The 14,245-nt window shown below is 41.6% G+C and overlaps 1 long non-coding RNA gene across 1 annotated transcript in view; it reads left to right on the top strand.

Moving 5' to 3' along the window:
- The first annotated feature begins 639 nt into the window (after window positions 1-639).
- LOC122939696 overlaps window positions 640-14,245 on the top strand; it is a 175,228-nt gene continuing 161,622 nt past the window's right edge. Inside the window, exons 1-2 of the long non-coding RNA XR_006390140.1 lie at window positions 640-877; window positions 2,666-2,699. This is a non-coding gene — a long non-coding RNA (uncharacterized LOC122939696). The remainder of the gene's footprint in view (window positions 878-2,665; window positions 2,700-14,245) is intronic.

The following is a 14,245-nucleotide window of genomic DNA, read 5'->3' as shown; positions in this document are numbered from 1 at the left end:
CATTGTGAAGGGGGAGGGGAGATCAACTGAGGGTGAAGCAAAAAGTTACAAATATACCTGTGTACAGCGGCTCTCCCCACCTCTATGCAAATACTCAAGGGGCGTTTTTTGACAAAAAACGCATTAAAAACACAAGTGCAGTTTTTTTTTAGTTTTTTTTTTACACCATGCGTTTTTTGTAAATATCATGTGTTTTTTCGAAATTACTGTATAAATTTGTGTTTTAATTGGCCTGAATAGAATTTAATACGTTTTTAAATGAGTGACTGAAGTATTTCATGTGTTATTTTTCATGTGTTGTCTGATACATTGTCCAGTTAATAATGAGTGATCAAACAGAATCTACTAGGGATGCAGTCGTGACAAGGGACGCACAGAAAACATAGGTGCGTGTTTTGCAAACACTGTGCATTTTTTGACATACAAAGCAATTAGGAAGTCCAAGTGAGGATATGTGACCCCTTTTTGTAAAGTATGTTGAATAATTTGTTTGATTGTAAATGAGTCATAGGCGTGCGCACGGGGTGTGCCAGGTGTGCCTGGGCACACCCTAATCAAGCCGACTTGAGGTTTACAATGTGCGGCACTGCAGGCAGCAGAGCAATACAGCTGATGCCTGAAATCTCCAATAACAGAGCTCTGTACATTACAGAGCTCTGTTATAAGGGAGGAGGCTGCTGATTGGCCAGTATCAGCTGGCTGCCCTGCTATTGGCTGATCCTCTCACACCCCCTCCTCTCGGGAGCTGAACACAGCAGCAGTAGCTTCCTTTTCAGTTATTATGAAGACAGGAAGCGCGCCACCCCTGCTGCTGATGAAGTGCCAGGGACAGCATTAGGAATGGAGCCATCACCATGTGCCCAGGTGAAGTGACAAGGTGAAGTGTCCTGCAGGCTTCTATCTACTGCTGGGTGGGAGCTCCATGTGGAGCTTTATGAATTGAAAAACTAATAGCCAAGACAGAGGCTAAAAGAAACCTGCTTCTGACCCTTATGTTAAAACATAACTTTCATTTGATTGCTTTAACACCTAATGGGAAAAAATCATTTTAAAAAGCTGCTGTTTCTCTAGATGACCTTATAGTAGTGGTAATAGAGTCTCAGGGGTCTATAAAAGCAGCTACACTATTTTTACAGACCTTTGAGAGTCTATTAACACTACTATCAACATAAGGTCATCTAGAGAAAAAGCATTTTTTTTTAATTCTTTTTTTTTTTTTTTTCCCGTTTAGATGTTAGAGCAATCTAATGAAAGTTATGTTTTAACACCTAAAGGATTTATTTTTTTTTTTAAACCTACTGTTTCTTTAGATGACCTTATGTTGATAGTAGTGTTAATAGAGTCTCAAAGGTTTGCAAAAATAGTGTAGCTGCTTTTAGGCTGGGTTCACACTTGAGCGCATTTTATATGCGCGTTTAACGCGCGTTTTTGTCGCGCGTTTTTACGCGCGTTTTTTGCAATAGTAAACGCGCGTTTGACGCTGCGTTTGTGTGATTGACTGCAGTGTCCTATGGCCACAAACGCGCGTCAAAACGCCCCAAAGAAGCTCAAGAACTTTTTTGAGCGTAGGGCGTTTTTCATCGCGTTTGAACGCGCTGTAAAACGCTCAAGTGTGAACCAGGGCCATAGGGAAGCATTGGTTTTCATGTGTTGAGCGTTTTACAGCGCGTTTGAATGCGCTGTAAAACGCTCAAGTGTGAACCCAGCCTTATAGACCCTTGAGACTCTATTACCACTACTATCAACATAAGGTCATCTAGAGAAACAGCAGCTTTTTAAAAAAAAAAAAATTTCCTTTAGGTATTAGAGCAATCAAATGAAAGTTATGTTTTAACATAAGGGTCAGAAACAGGGTTTTGTTTAGCCTCTTGGTTATTAGTTTTTCTATGTAAGTTCTCTGGATCAATGAGATTTTTTCCCCCGTATGGTTTATATATGGAGAGCAATGTCCAGTGATAACAGAGAGGACTATACTGTATATTGTACGGGATGGTGCAGGGGTTATATTGTATATTGTATGGGATGGTGCAGGGGTTATACTGTATTGTACGGGATGGCGCAGTGGTTTTTATGCTCTTTGATGTGACAATTATCTTAGGTTTTCCTATCGCCCACCTTTGATGGCGCTGTGCCCAGCTCTGAGCCGATCCCGCTCAGCAGCTGCCAAGGCTTAGAGGAAACACTGGTTCTGTCACCCCCGTGCTGCACTTTTTCGCCCCCATAAGATGCATTTTTTCCCCCAAAAGTGGGGGGAAAATGCCCCTGCGTCTTATGGGGCGAATACTAATCAAGTTATTAGTACCAGAGGGCCAGGAAGCGCTATACTCACCTCTTCCTGGTCCTCATGCGCTCCACTGTGAAGGCTGCGCACAGTGTGAGGCCGCGCTGTGACCTCACACTGTGCGTGCCCACACAGCATACTGTACAAGAGGATTACCGAGCGCGAGCGGTGAGGAGCGGCAGCGTCCGGAGCAGGAAAGTGTTTTTCTGGGGGCTGATATGAGGCACTGGGGCTCTTATCTGAGGTCTGATTGGGGGTCATTCACATTGGGGTCTGATCTGAGGTCTTATTGGGGTCTTATTGACATTGGGGGTCTGATTGGTGGTCTGACCTGAGGTGTAATGATTTTTTTTTTTCTTATTGTCCCTCTCTAAAACCTTATAGGGCGAATAGAGCGTCTTATAGGGTGAAAAATACGGTAAGTTTAAAAATGATTTCTTCTCCCTTCATTATATTGATAGTGCAGGTCTGTATGTATACAGAGTGTATTTGTGTATATATATGAGTGTGTATGTGTATATAATATATATATATATATATATATATATATATATATATATATATATATATATACATACATACATACACAGGTGCGTGCGCTGCGTCTGTGTTTGTGCTTTAGGGTGCACACCCTAATGCAATAGGCTGCGCACGCCTATGAAATGAGTTGATTCAGATCAGGTGCCTAATGTAACCAAAGTTCCAGAATGCTTTGCTACAAGGAGGATATTTAAGGATAAGTGATTCTAGTAGCTGTCATTGCCGCTGAGGAAGGGGCTTGATCCCCGAAACGCGTACGGTTCATGACAGCACAGGACTCCACTATGGAATATTGAGGTGCCAACAGCATCGGGCATCCTACCCCTCGGACCCCCTGTGAAACGACATTCGATATAAAGATCAACATACGGTCCGGACTCTAGGACCCAGCGCATTACCAGCCTTTCACAGAGCAGTGTGTAATACGTGAGATACAGCTAGGTCACGTGGGAAGCCACGTTTGAGACCTGCTAATTGCTCGGGACACCAGGTGAGTTTAAGCAGCTGCTGCTGGTTGAGCCCACAGGAACAGAAGAGGGGTAAAGTAAAGGGCTTATTTGAAAATATTATGCCAGTGATTCCTATTGCATGCAGACGCCTAAACAGGTGATCTAGTGCGGACAATCATAAGTGACTCAAGCGCCACCAGGCGATTATATTTAGCGTGGACATTTACGATTGGGCCGACCTGGCGATGATACATGGTCACAGGGCTGACTGAATATTACCACCTGGACTTATGTACACCATTTATGTTTTATATTATATGTATGTAGATTTTATGAGTTGTATGCCAATACATTAGTTTGATGTAAATAAATTAGGATTATTGATATCCTGCCTTGAATGTAGTTAGATATTTGTGTGCCCTCCAATTACTTCATTTATTTACATTTTTCTTAACGGATTTGGGTGAATCCGCGGAGTGAGCACCGGGTCCTTGGAAGAGGTGGGGTGAGCCGCTGTACACAGGTATAAGATGCACAGGGTGATTACACTGTCCCGCCAGTGTCCCTTCAGTCTCCCTATGCTCTTCCTACAGTGTGTAAAAACTGTCCCTACCAATATTCTACAACTAAAAGCTTTGTTGACCACTTTTATCTAGCGCCTGGCACATCTGTCCTTATGCTCAGCTCACAGTAAAATGGCAGAGACAAGGAAGGATGAGGCTTTTATAGGGCTGTGACATCACAGGTTGTGAAATATACTGCACACCTTTATGGGTCATATCACATTCCCAGGCTTCTTACTTTAAATTTGTAACACATGGAACCTCCATTTTAGAAAAAAAAAAACATTTGTTACAACGAAGCGTGAGGAAATTTGGATTTGTGGCAAATCAAATTTCCTAAAATTCGGATTGAATTCAATTCATTTCACTTCATTTCGCTGAACACTACTGATAACCTATCCGCTGGATACCAATGAATGTGTCGTCACTTGGCCTAGGGAAAGTTGTGAAAAGGTTGTGGCGCTACTGCCAGCCCTGGTGCTTTCTCAAACAGCTGTCACAACCCACTAATTGAATACTACTGACCTATCTGGAGGATAGTTCATCAGTTCAAAAATTTTGAAAACCCTTTTAACATTTTTTTTTGTAGTCCTCAAGGCCAAAGATGGTTTAGTTTTAAAGAGATTGGATCTCTACCAAAAATATTTTCTGTTTCATTACAGATTTGGCTTTTAGCTTATTACTATCCTTGTCTATTAGATCATGAAATCTAAATACTGTTGACTTTTTCCTTGAGGGTTTGGTGGTTAAAAACTAGCCATGCAAGTTAAAAGTCTTTAGTAAAATATGAGCATGTCTACATAGTGTATTTTGGCTTGTGGTGCTTTAGTGATGCTTTTCAGTCAGTGACATTTGTTTTAAAAAATTAATATACTGAAGCAATGGTTATTTTTTGGTGTTTTTCTTCATAGGTGTGCTGACAAAACTTCAAAAACACCTGAAATGAGCTATGTGAAGGACGCACTAATGGTTATTTAACTCCAAATTACTTAAAGACATTTTTATCCACTACTAACACCCACTCGATCCATCAGGTTACCCTATGAGCATAACGCCCACACTAACATGTGTGAGGAAAACTATTTAGCATCTCTCTAAACCGCCACTTTAATAGTCAACAAAGAAATTGCCAGTTCCTTCCTGCCTCTTATACACTTAGGTAGTCTATTCTTCATTGGTTCCCCTTATATTTGACATCTGCTTTCCACCTTTTTTTCTGGAAATACCAAAGAGGATCATCTTCTGTAGTAAATTTCTATACAGATTTAATTTATTTATTTTTTACATTATGCCATTGTGCAGCAAATTGTAATGACCGGCGTCACGCACAGGGAGGGAAAAGGGAAAGCCCTGCCCAAGGGAGAGGGAAAGGTGGTGACCCCTGACTCACCTTGCGGCTGGCACCTGACTGCCCTGACGTCCCTAGACGGGTTCCTCACCCGTGCGGCGATCACGTGCCTAAACCCTGGCTTTCCCTAAAATGAGCCCTAGATAGTGAACGGGCCGGTGGGATCGCTAGTCCGCACCACTGACACTAAGAGGAAAACACCAGGGAGAGGACAGACAATACAGACAAACACATAAACCCAGGTGGGCGACCACAGCAGACCACAAAGGTCTAACAGGGATCCGGAGGGTAACGTTCTGGACCAACAACCAGAGAACGCAGCAACACAGCTCCAGTGGGTCAGTATAGAAGTTCAGGCAGGAAGCTCTATATCTGGCAACCAGAGAAGTGTGAGAGGGGAATATAAGGAGGTTGGGAGTGCTGGACAAGGAACAGCTGAGGAGAAGGAGCTACGGATCCCTGAGTGAGCCAAAAAGGGTTGCAAAGCAAACCCAAAAAGCTACCATAAGGAAACAGCCCTATCTTACTACATAGAGCGTGCAGCCAACCGCTGCGACTTCCTGACCCCGGGTATAACGGAGTCAGGTGTGGTTCTTGACACCCTCGTGACACAAATACTTTTAATTAAGCTTGTTTCACACTGTCGACCAGAGTTCCGGCATTCTGTTCCGGCAGAGAAGTAGCCTGCCAGAGCCCTCTGTATCTGGCATTGCCAGATATTACCGGATTTGCCTTCCCATTAATTATATAGGGGTGTGGCAGAGATCCGGACGCTAAAATCAGTTCCATTCTCCTGAATTAGATTGCTTTGGTGGCAAGCTTGTAAGGGGAATGCATGCTATGGGTGGTGGTCATGCATGCCTATAGGCTAGTTTCACTTTAACTGCAAACATCCAGCAGGTCTGTTCCAGCAGTGGTTCTCTTCTGGCCGATTCTCGGCATACAGTATTTGCTGGAATGTGGCCGGATCTCTGCTGGTCCCCATTAATAGGGCCGGACGGAACTTTACAAACTTCCATAAATGCCATAATGCACAGATATCATGCCGAAACAGCCTACCTGATCTCTGTTGCTAGTGTGACACTAGCTTTACTAGTACTTTTGAAATGGAGGGGTAATAAGGCAGAATGGGCAGATACAGTTTTTTGTTTTTTTTTTGCAGCAGCAAAAAATATTTTGTGTACATTTATTTACATGGCATGCTGACACTCCAAAGAAGGGCACATCACTTGTATTGTTGTGTCAAAACACATTTTACAATCTCTCAAAGACTGAGTATACACAAATCATGGCACAGTCTCCTAAACCTACATTACTCTTGAAGGTTCTCATGAAGAGGTACAGTACTTTTAACTATACACAGTCCCAAGGGGGACCTCTCTGTTACTAGAATGATGTTAAGCCTTCCAGCCACAAGGTGTCAAACTCAGGGTCTCCACTCTACGCAGCTGTCACACTGTATCTCTCTGGTTGTAGAGTTGCCTTACCCCATTTGCCTATTTTGGATCGAGTATCTCCAGGAAATGATGCATGGACCTGGGCACTAGCTCATGTTTGGTCCAGTTGCACTAAACCTAACTGTCTCCTGCTTTCTAGGCCCATCCTTTCTCACCTCACTGGCCAATTAAATGTCTGATTTTAGCTATGTTGTTATGTCTGGAAACCTGTTTTTGTCAGGAAAAACTGTTGTGTCATTGCCATTGAGTATCATTGAAGCTCTAATGTAAGTCTATGAGAGATGGAAACTGTAAAATTGTAACTGTTTGTGCTCAGTTTATCCACTCCATGCCTCCCACTATAAGGTTCCAGTCTAGCTAGAAATGGTATATAAGGAAAGCAGTCAGAGCCCCTAGTGTGCTGTAGACCAGGAACAGTGCTTGGAAGAGAAGACTCTGCCAGACTACTGAGTGACCAGAATAAGATGCTGAGATAGAGATACTCTGCCACAGACCCTGGATCACCAGCCTTGGACCAGGGTATCAACCTTCTCAAGAGAGAAAGATGGACAGCTAGTTCAGGCCTTTCCTCAGCATCAAACTCTCCTTCTGCCAGGTAGGAGACTGGAGAAGCCAGCCCTATGCCTCTTCTGTATTGTTTTGCACCCGAATCCCTCCAGCAAAGAAGCAAACCCTGGTTTATTGCAGACCCTGACTCTCTAGACTTATTTCCCAATTGGGTGTACCACACCTTAGCATCCCTTCCAGAGAGCAGCAACACGTGGTGACACCTTGATGGTACCCGGGGGACCCAGAGTAGCGTTGGGACCACCCCAAACTCGGCCACTCTACTTCCAGCTAAGAGATGCACATGTACCTGCTAAATTGTCACTGAAGTATGCATCTTCACCTGCTACAACAGCCAGCAATAGTAGGCCTTTATAGTACTCACCCCCACCTCCCAACTCTGTTATGTGGCTGTTTCAATCCTTATATACAAACTCCCTCCTCCTCCACCACCTGACATCAGCATTAAAATAAAAATGGGCCAGCATAATCCCCTGCTTTGCTTTCTCCATAGACCAGTGCAGTGTCTCCATTTCTCACCACTGCAGTCCATGAGATTCAAACCCTAAATGAGGGCGCCACTTTTAAGGTGGGTATGTTTCACCACCACCCTTACACCTTGTGCAAGCTTCAACCAGCCCCATTTCTACAACAAATATGCTGCATGTGAATACAATATATTATGTTAAATGTATCTTCAGCATGCTCTACCTTGGGCCTTTTAATGTTAATTTTAAACTGCACTATGAAACAATGAATATGAAGAAAAAAAATACTAGGAACAGAAAAACACAATATTCATAGGAAAAATATTGCACAGACATTCAATGATTTGCTTTTTTTTAAGGAGTGGGGTGCAACTGTAAGAAAAGCTAATTATATAAATTAGTACAGTTTACATTATATATAGTTTAGCACAAATATTCGAAAAGCAAATTTTTTATTGCGGATATCGGCACTTCGAGAATTTGTTTTTTTTAAACACAGTACACATCAGGTGATCCTGTCTCTCTTCTTCTAGCTTGTGGGCCCATGAGAAGGCTTTGTCACAGCTTAGCAACATCCAAAGCAACCAATAGAAAAGTTGCCTGCCCCATACTATACAAGTTGCACGTATTGCAAAAAAATATGCATATCATTAATTGCTGAAAATTTGCAAGCGCAAATATATTGGAGCACTCTTTCTGCATATAAAGCTATTCTAATGTTCTGCCATGTCAACCATTTTCTCCATTCTCAGGAAACTTATACCAGCTTGAAAAATAGCATAAGTGACCCACGCCGGTATTTCGCACGCATTGCGCGAATAATACATTGCCGATTTTTGCAATCAAGAATATAATCTCACGAATATATGATGAATATTCTACAAAATTTTCATGAAATATTGCAAATTTGAATATTGCCCCTGCCGCTCATCACAAATTATATACAAAATATGATGAAAATATAACAGGTCTTCGAGATTTGAAGCCTTTAGTGTAGGGACAAAGTTGGAATTTTTTTTTATTTTACTGTATATCATGTGCAAAACAGTTAAGGTCTGCGGCCAACTTTAATAATTTATGGTTCATTCCTCTGGGCAAGACAAACCTAATTTTTATTTACTTTTAGCAAGCGGAGATTTAAAACATTGTCTAAAGTAAAATCTAGAGCTAATGGCAATGTAAAGGTCAGTAACTTTGTCCATAGTAAGGCCTCTAAGAGATGGAACATTCTTCAAATGCCTACTAATAAGACTACAAAGAAGCAGTACGGTGGAGTTTAATACTTGTAATAAGTATAGAAACCCACTGCAACTTCCTTTCAGATAATGGCTGTTTATCTTCCAATGTATTTTAATAGCTATGCACTTTACCAGCCTCTGTTAATAATTCCGGGGAAACTTATAAAGTGACATATGACATCAACTGAGACATTCCAGAGCCTGCATAATCACTTGGAATGTGCGGCACATTGTTTATTATGCAGGTGGGATAAATCTAGTAAACTTCTATCAGCCATGAAATTATTATGGCTATTTTTAATCTGTTAGCCAATATGTCTTTTTACTGCAGTCACTTATGGACCACGTTTTACAACAGTGTAGTCTCAGTGCTACATGGGTTTCATGACATGAGTGCCCATCTCCTGCTCTAATGGACCAATATGGTCATTAGCGACTTCAGTATGTAAGTAGTTTAGAAGCAGGGGGGCTCCCTCTGTTTGTCATCGGTGCTGATTTATTTCCTAACTAGGTGTTTCTCACTTTTAGGACTGGGATCAAGTTTAACTTGCAAAAGTAGCCATATAGTAATCCATTTTTAGCAGTTTAGCATGGTTTAACGTTATTTCCATACAGGTTAATTTGCTAAATGCAGTGTAACACTTGAACCCCACTTTACACAGAAGAAGGGATTCATCTCTTTCACTTGGGTAATACAGTAGACTGGTTCTATGACTTCAAACTATACCAATCTACTCACTTCACAGGAGTGGAACAAACAGACGTCTACCTAGCCCCCAACAAAGCTGATCTGCAACCATTCGCACCTCACCAACTCTCTTTGATAGATAGATGGCTGCAAAGTTTTAGCAGTCATCCACGAGGTCTCTAAAGCACACCATCTTCTACCCAGTTACAACAATCAGACCCTGCTGTGCAAAATACGTCTAGTAATGTGACTCACAACACTCAGGCCTTGCTGTGCAACATAAGTCTAGTAATGTGAATCCAGAGGAACAAAAAATAAAAACAACAGACTGGTTTGAGAGCAGTTTGGTATTGCACATGTGAGTAATTAGGGTGTGACTATCTAATTAGGAGAAGTTAAAAAACCAGTCTTGAGGGCAGCTCAGTCCTTTTGAATCCAGAGAAAAAAAGCAGACTGGTTTAAGAGCTAAACTTATACAAGCAACCAAACAACCAAGTTTGTGAGTGTTTGCATGTTTAAGTTCAAGTGTGTGTTTGTATTAAGTGTGTGACTTTAGATTACGTGACTTCAGATTCAGGGACTATAGGAGAGTACTACAGTAAGTTACATTCTTATCACTGAGCTGTATTGTAATTTTTCTCTTTTCCTGCGTAATCCCCATTTAGAATGTGTTCCATTATTGAAAGCGCAGTTCAGTGCACATCTTGTCTAATGTATGCATTCCTGGAACAGCTGTTTGAGGGTGCATATTCTTGTTCAAAATGGAATCAAATTGCCCGTTTGGAATCGCACATCGAGTATCTAACCGGGTGAGTTTCAACACTGAGAATCGTTGACAATTTGGAAAAGAGTTTGCTGCTCGCTGAGCAAGCACTCTATGGGGCAGATGTGGGGGAGGGTGGTAGCGAGGAGGCTCAGGAAAGTGAGGTAGATAGCTGGGTAATAGTTAGAAAGTGGGGTGGAGGAAAGAGTGCCAGGGATGCTAGCCCTGATCTGACACACCCCAACAAGTTTGCAAGGTTGGCAGATGAGGGGAATGTCAGTTCAGGGAGAGCAATTCTGCAGCCAGACACTTCCTCTACCAGTCAGGGGAATGTCAGCTCCAGTAAGCAGGGGACCAGGAGAGCAGGGCAGGTCAGAAAGGGGCTGGTAGAGGGAGACTCAATTATTAGGGGTACAGATAGGGCGATTTGTCGCAAAGACCGGGATCATTGAACGGTGTGTTGTCTTTCTGGCTCTCGCGTTTGACACATTGCGGATCGGGTTGACAGATTAATGGGAGGGGATGGAGAAGATCCAGCAGTCAAGGTCCATATCGGAACCAATCACAAAATAAGAGGTAGATGGAGTCAAAAGCTTAGGTCAAGGACCTCAAAGGTAGTGTTTTATGAAATACTACCTGTACCACAAGCCACACAAGAAAGGCAGCGGAAGATTAGGGAGGTAAACAAGTGGCTCAAGAACTGGTGTAGGAAGAAGGGGTCTGGGTTCCTGGAGAACTGAGCCGACTTCTCTGTCAGCTACAGGCTCTATCGTAGAGATAAGCTGAACCTCAATGGGGATTGGGCAGCTGTGCTGGGGGACAATATGCCTAGAAGGTTGGAGGAGTGTTTAAACTAGGGACTGGGCGGGAGGGTAGTTATGTGCAGATAGAGGTAGAAGATAGTGCAAATAGAGACCGGGGGCGAGATAATGGAACTGGGGGAGGAATGGAAGGAGGGACTAGAACAGTTCAGAAGGAAAGGTGTAGGGTAAAAAATGTACATAAACTGCTTAATTGTATGTATACTAATGCCAGAAGCCTGACTAATAAGACTAGGGAGCTGGGATTAGTGATGTGTGAGGAGGACTATGACATAGTGGGAAAAACTGAGATATGGCTGGATGATAGCTATGACTGGGCAGTAAATGCACAAGGTTACAGTCTGTTTAAATGAAAGGATCGCCAAAACCAGAGAGCCTTTATGTAAAGTCCTGTCTAAAGCCCATAGTCCGAGAATATATAGGTGAGGGACCTGAACATGTGGAGTCACTGTTGGTAGAAATACATGGAGCCAAAAACAATAATAAAATACTAATAGGAGTTTATTATAAACCACCTAACATACCACAGAAGTCCACAGAAAATCTACTGCTAAACTATATAATCGAGGCGGCAGATCATAACGAGGTCGTTATTATGGGAGACTTCAACTACCCAGATATAGACTGGGAAACTAAAACCTGTACATCTCATAAAGGAAACAGGTTCTTGGCAATCACCAAAGACAATTACCTTTCCCAACTGGTTCATGACCCGACTAGAAGGACGTGCATGCTGGACTTAGTATTAACCAATAGACCTGACAGAACAACAGATGTGCAGGTCAGGGGACACCTGGGAAATAGTGACCATAAAGTAATAACCTCAATTGTCATCAAAAGAGTGTTTCTTCAGGGAGGAACAAAATTACCAAACTTCAAAAAAGCTAAATTTAGCCAACTAAGAGAGCCCATAGGCATATCTAACTGAGATGAAGTCCTCAAAAATAAAAATATAGCCACAAAATGGGATATTTTTAAAAGCATCCTAAAGTGGAATTGTGAGAGGTACATACCTTATAGGAATAAAGGGTTAAGGAACAAGAAAAAAAACAATGTGGTTAAATAGAAATGTAAAGAAAGCAATAAATGACAAAAAGAAAGCATTTTAATCACTAAAACAGTAGTTTAGTGCAAGGAAGCACTAAAAAACTATAAGGGAAAAAATAAAATATGTAAAAAACAAACAGAAGCAGCCAAATTAGAAATAGAGCAAAACTAACCCTAAAATGTTTTTCTATTATATAAATGGTAAAAAGTATAAATCTGAAAGTGTCGACCCTTTACAGAGTAATGAGGGGGGAGTTGCAGAGAGCGATGAGGAGAAAGCAAAGCTATAAAATATTTTTTTTCTCCACTGTATTTACTAAAGAAAATAAACTGTCAGATGATATGCAGAATCTAAAAGTAAATTCCCCATTAAAAGTGCCCCCTCTGACTCCGGAAGAAGTACAGCGGTGTCTTAAATAGATTAAAATAGACAAAATCGCCAGGATCGGATGGTATACACCCCCGTATTATAAGAGAATTAAGTAATGTCATAGCCAGACCTTTATTTCTGATATTTAAGGACTATTTACTGACAGGGAGTGTTCCACAGGATTGGTGCATAGCAAATCTGGTGCCAATAGGCGTCCAAAAACAGAGCCTGAAAACTATAGGGCGGTAAGTTTAACATCTGTCATGGGCAAACTGTTTGAAGGATTTCTAAGAGATGCTATCTTAGAGTATCTCAATGAAAGTAAGCAAATAACGCCATATCAGCATGGCTTCATGAGGGATCGGTCATGTGAAACTAATTTAATCAGTTTCTATGAGGAGGTAAGTTATAGACTTGACAGTGGCGAATCAATGAATGTCATATATCTGGACTTCTTCGAAGCATTTGACACTGTACTGCATAAAAGGTTAGTATATAAAATGAGAATGCTCGGACTGGGAGAAAACGTCTGTATGTGGGTAAGTAACTGGCTCAGTGATAGAAAACAGAGGGTGGTTATTAATGGTAAATACTCAGATTGGGTCACTGTCACTAGTGGAGTACCTCAGGGGTCAGTATTGGGCCCTAATCTTTTCAATATATTTATTAATGATCTTGTAGAAGTCTTGCACAGTAAAATATCAATTTTTGCAGAGGACACTAAACTGTGTAAAGTAATTAACATGGAAGAGGACAGTATACTGCTATAGCTAGATCTGGATAGATTGGAGGCTTGGGCAGAGAAGTGGAAGATGAGGTTTAACACTGACAAATGTAAGGTTATGCACATGGGAAGGAATAATGCAAGTCACCCATACATACTAAATGGTAAAACACTTGGTAACACTGACATGGAAAAGGATCTAGGAATTTTGGTGAACAGCAAACTAAGCTGCAAAAACCAGTGTCAGGCAGCTGCTGCCAAGGCCAATAAGATAATGGGTTGCATCAAAAGGGGCATAGATGCCCGTGATGAGAACATAGTCCTGCCACTTTACAAATTACTAGTCAGACCAGATATGGAGTACTGTGTACAGTTCTGGGCTCCTGTGAACAAGGCAGACATAGCAGAGCTGTAGAGGGTTCAGAGGAGGGCAACTCAAGTAATAACGGGAATGGATGAACTACAGTACTCTGAAAGATTATCAAAATTGGGGTTATTCACTTAAGAAAAAAGACGATTGAGGGGAGATCTAATAACTATTTAGTGATAAGCGGCAGGGGCTATATTCGAATTTGCAATCTTTCACGAATATTTGGGCGGATGTTCGTCATACATTTGCTAATTCGTGAATTCAAGAATTCGGGATTATTTTCTTGACTGCGAAAAATTGGCAATGTAATATTCGAATAATGCTCATGAAATAGAGGTGTGGGTCACTTTTGCTGCATTTTCCAAGCTGCTAGAAGTTTCCTGAGACACTTGGAAATTGGTTGGCAAAGCAGAACATTAAAAATGGCTTTTATATGCAGTTACAGTGCTCCAATATATATTCGTGATTGCTCTAATCGGCACTAATGATGCAAATATTTCAGCGCAATACATTTTAGCACTGCATGTATGTATGGACAGCAGAACCTATTAC

This window comes from Bufo gargarizans, chromosome 5, assembly GCF_014858855.1.
Source record: "Bufo gargarizans isolate SCDJY-AF-19 chromosome 5, ASM1485885v1, whole genome shotgun sequence".
Classification (NCBI taxonomy): domain Eukaryota; kingdom Metazoa; phylum Chordata; class Amphibia; order Anura; family Bufonidae; genus Bufo; species Bufo gargarizans.
This window is presented reverse-complemented; position numbering and strand designations above follow the sequence as displayed.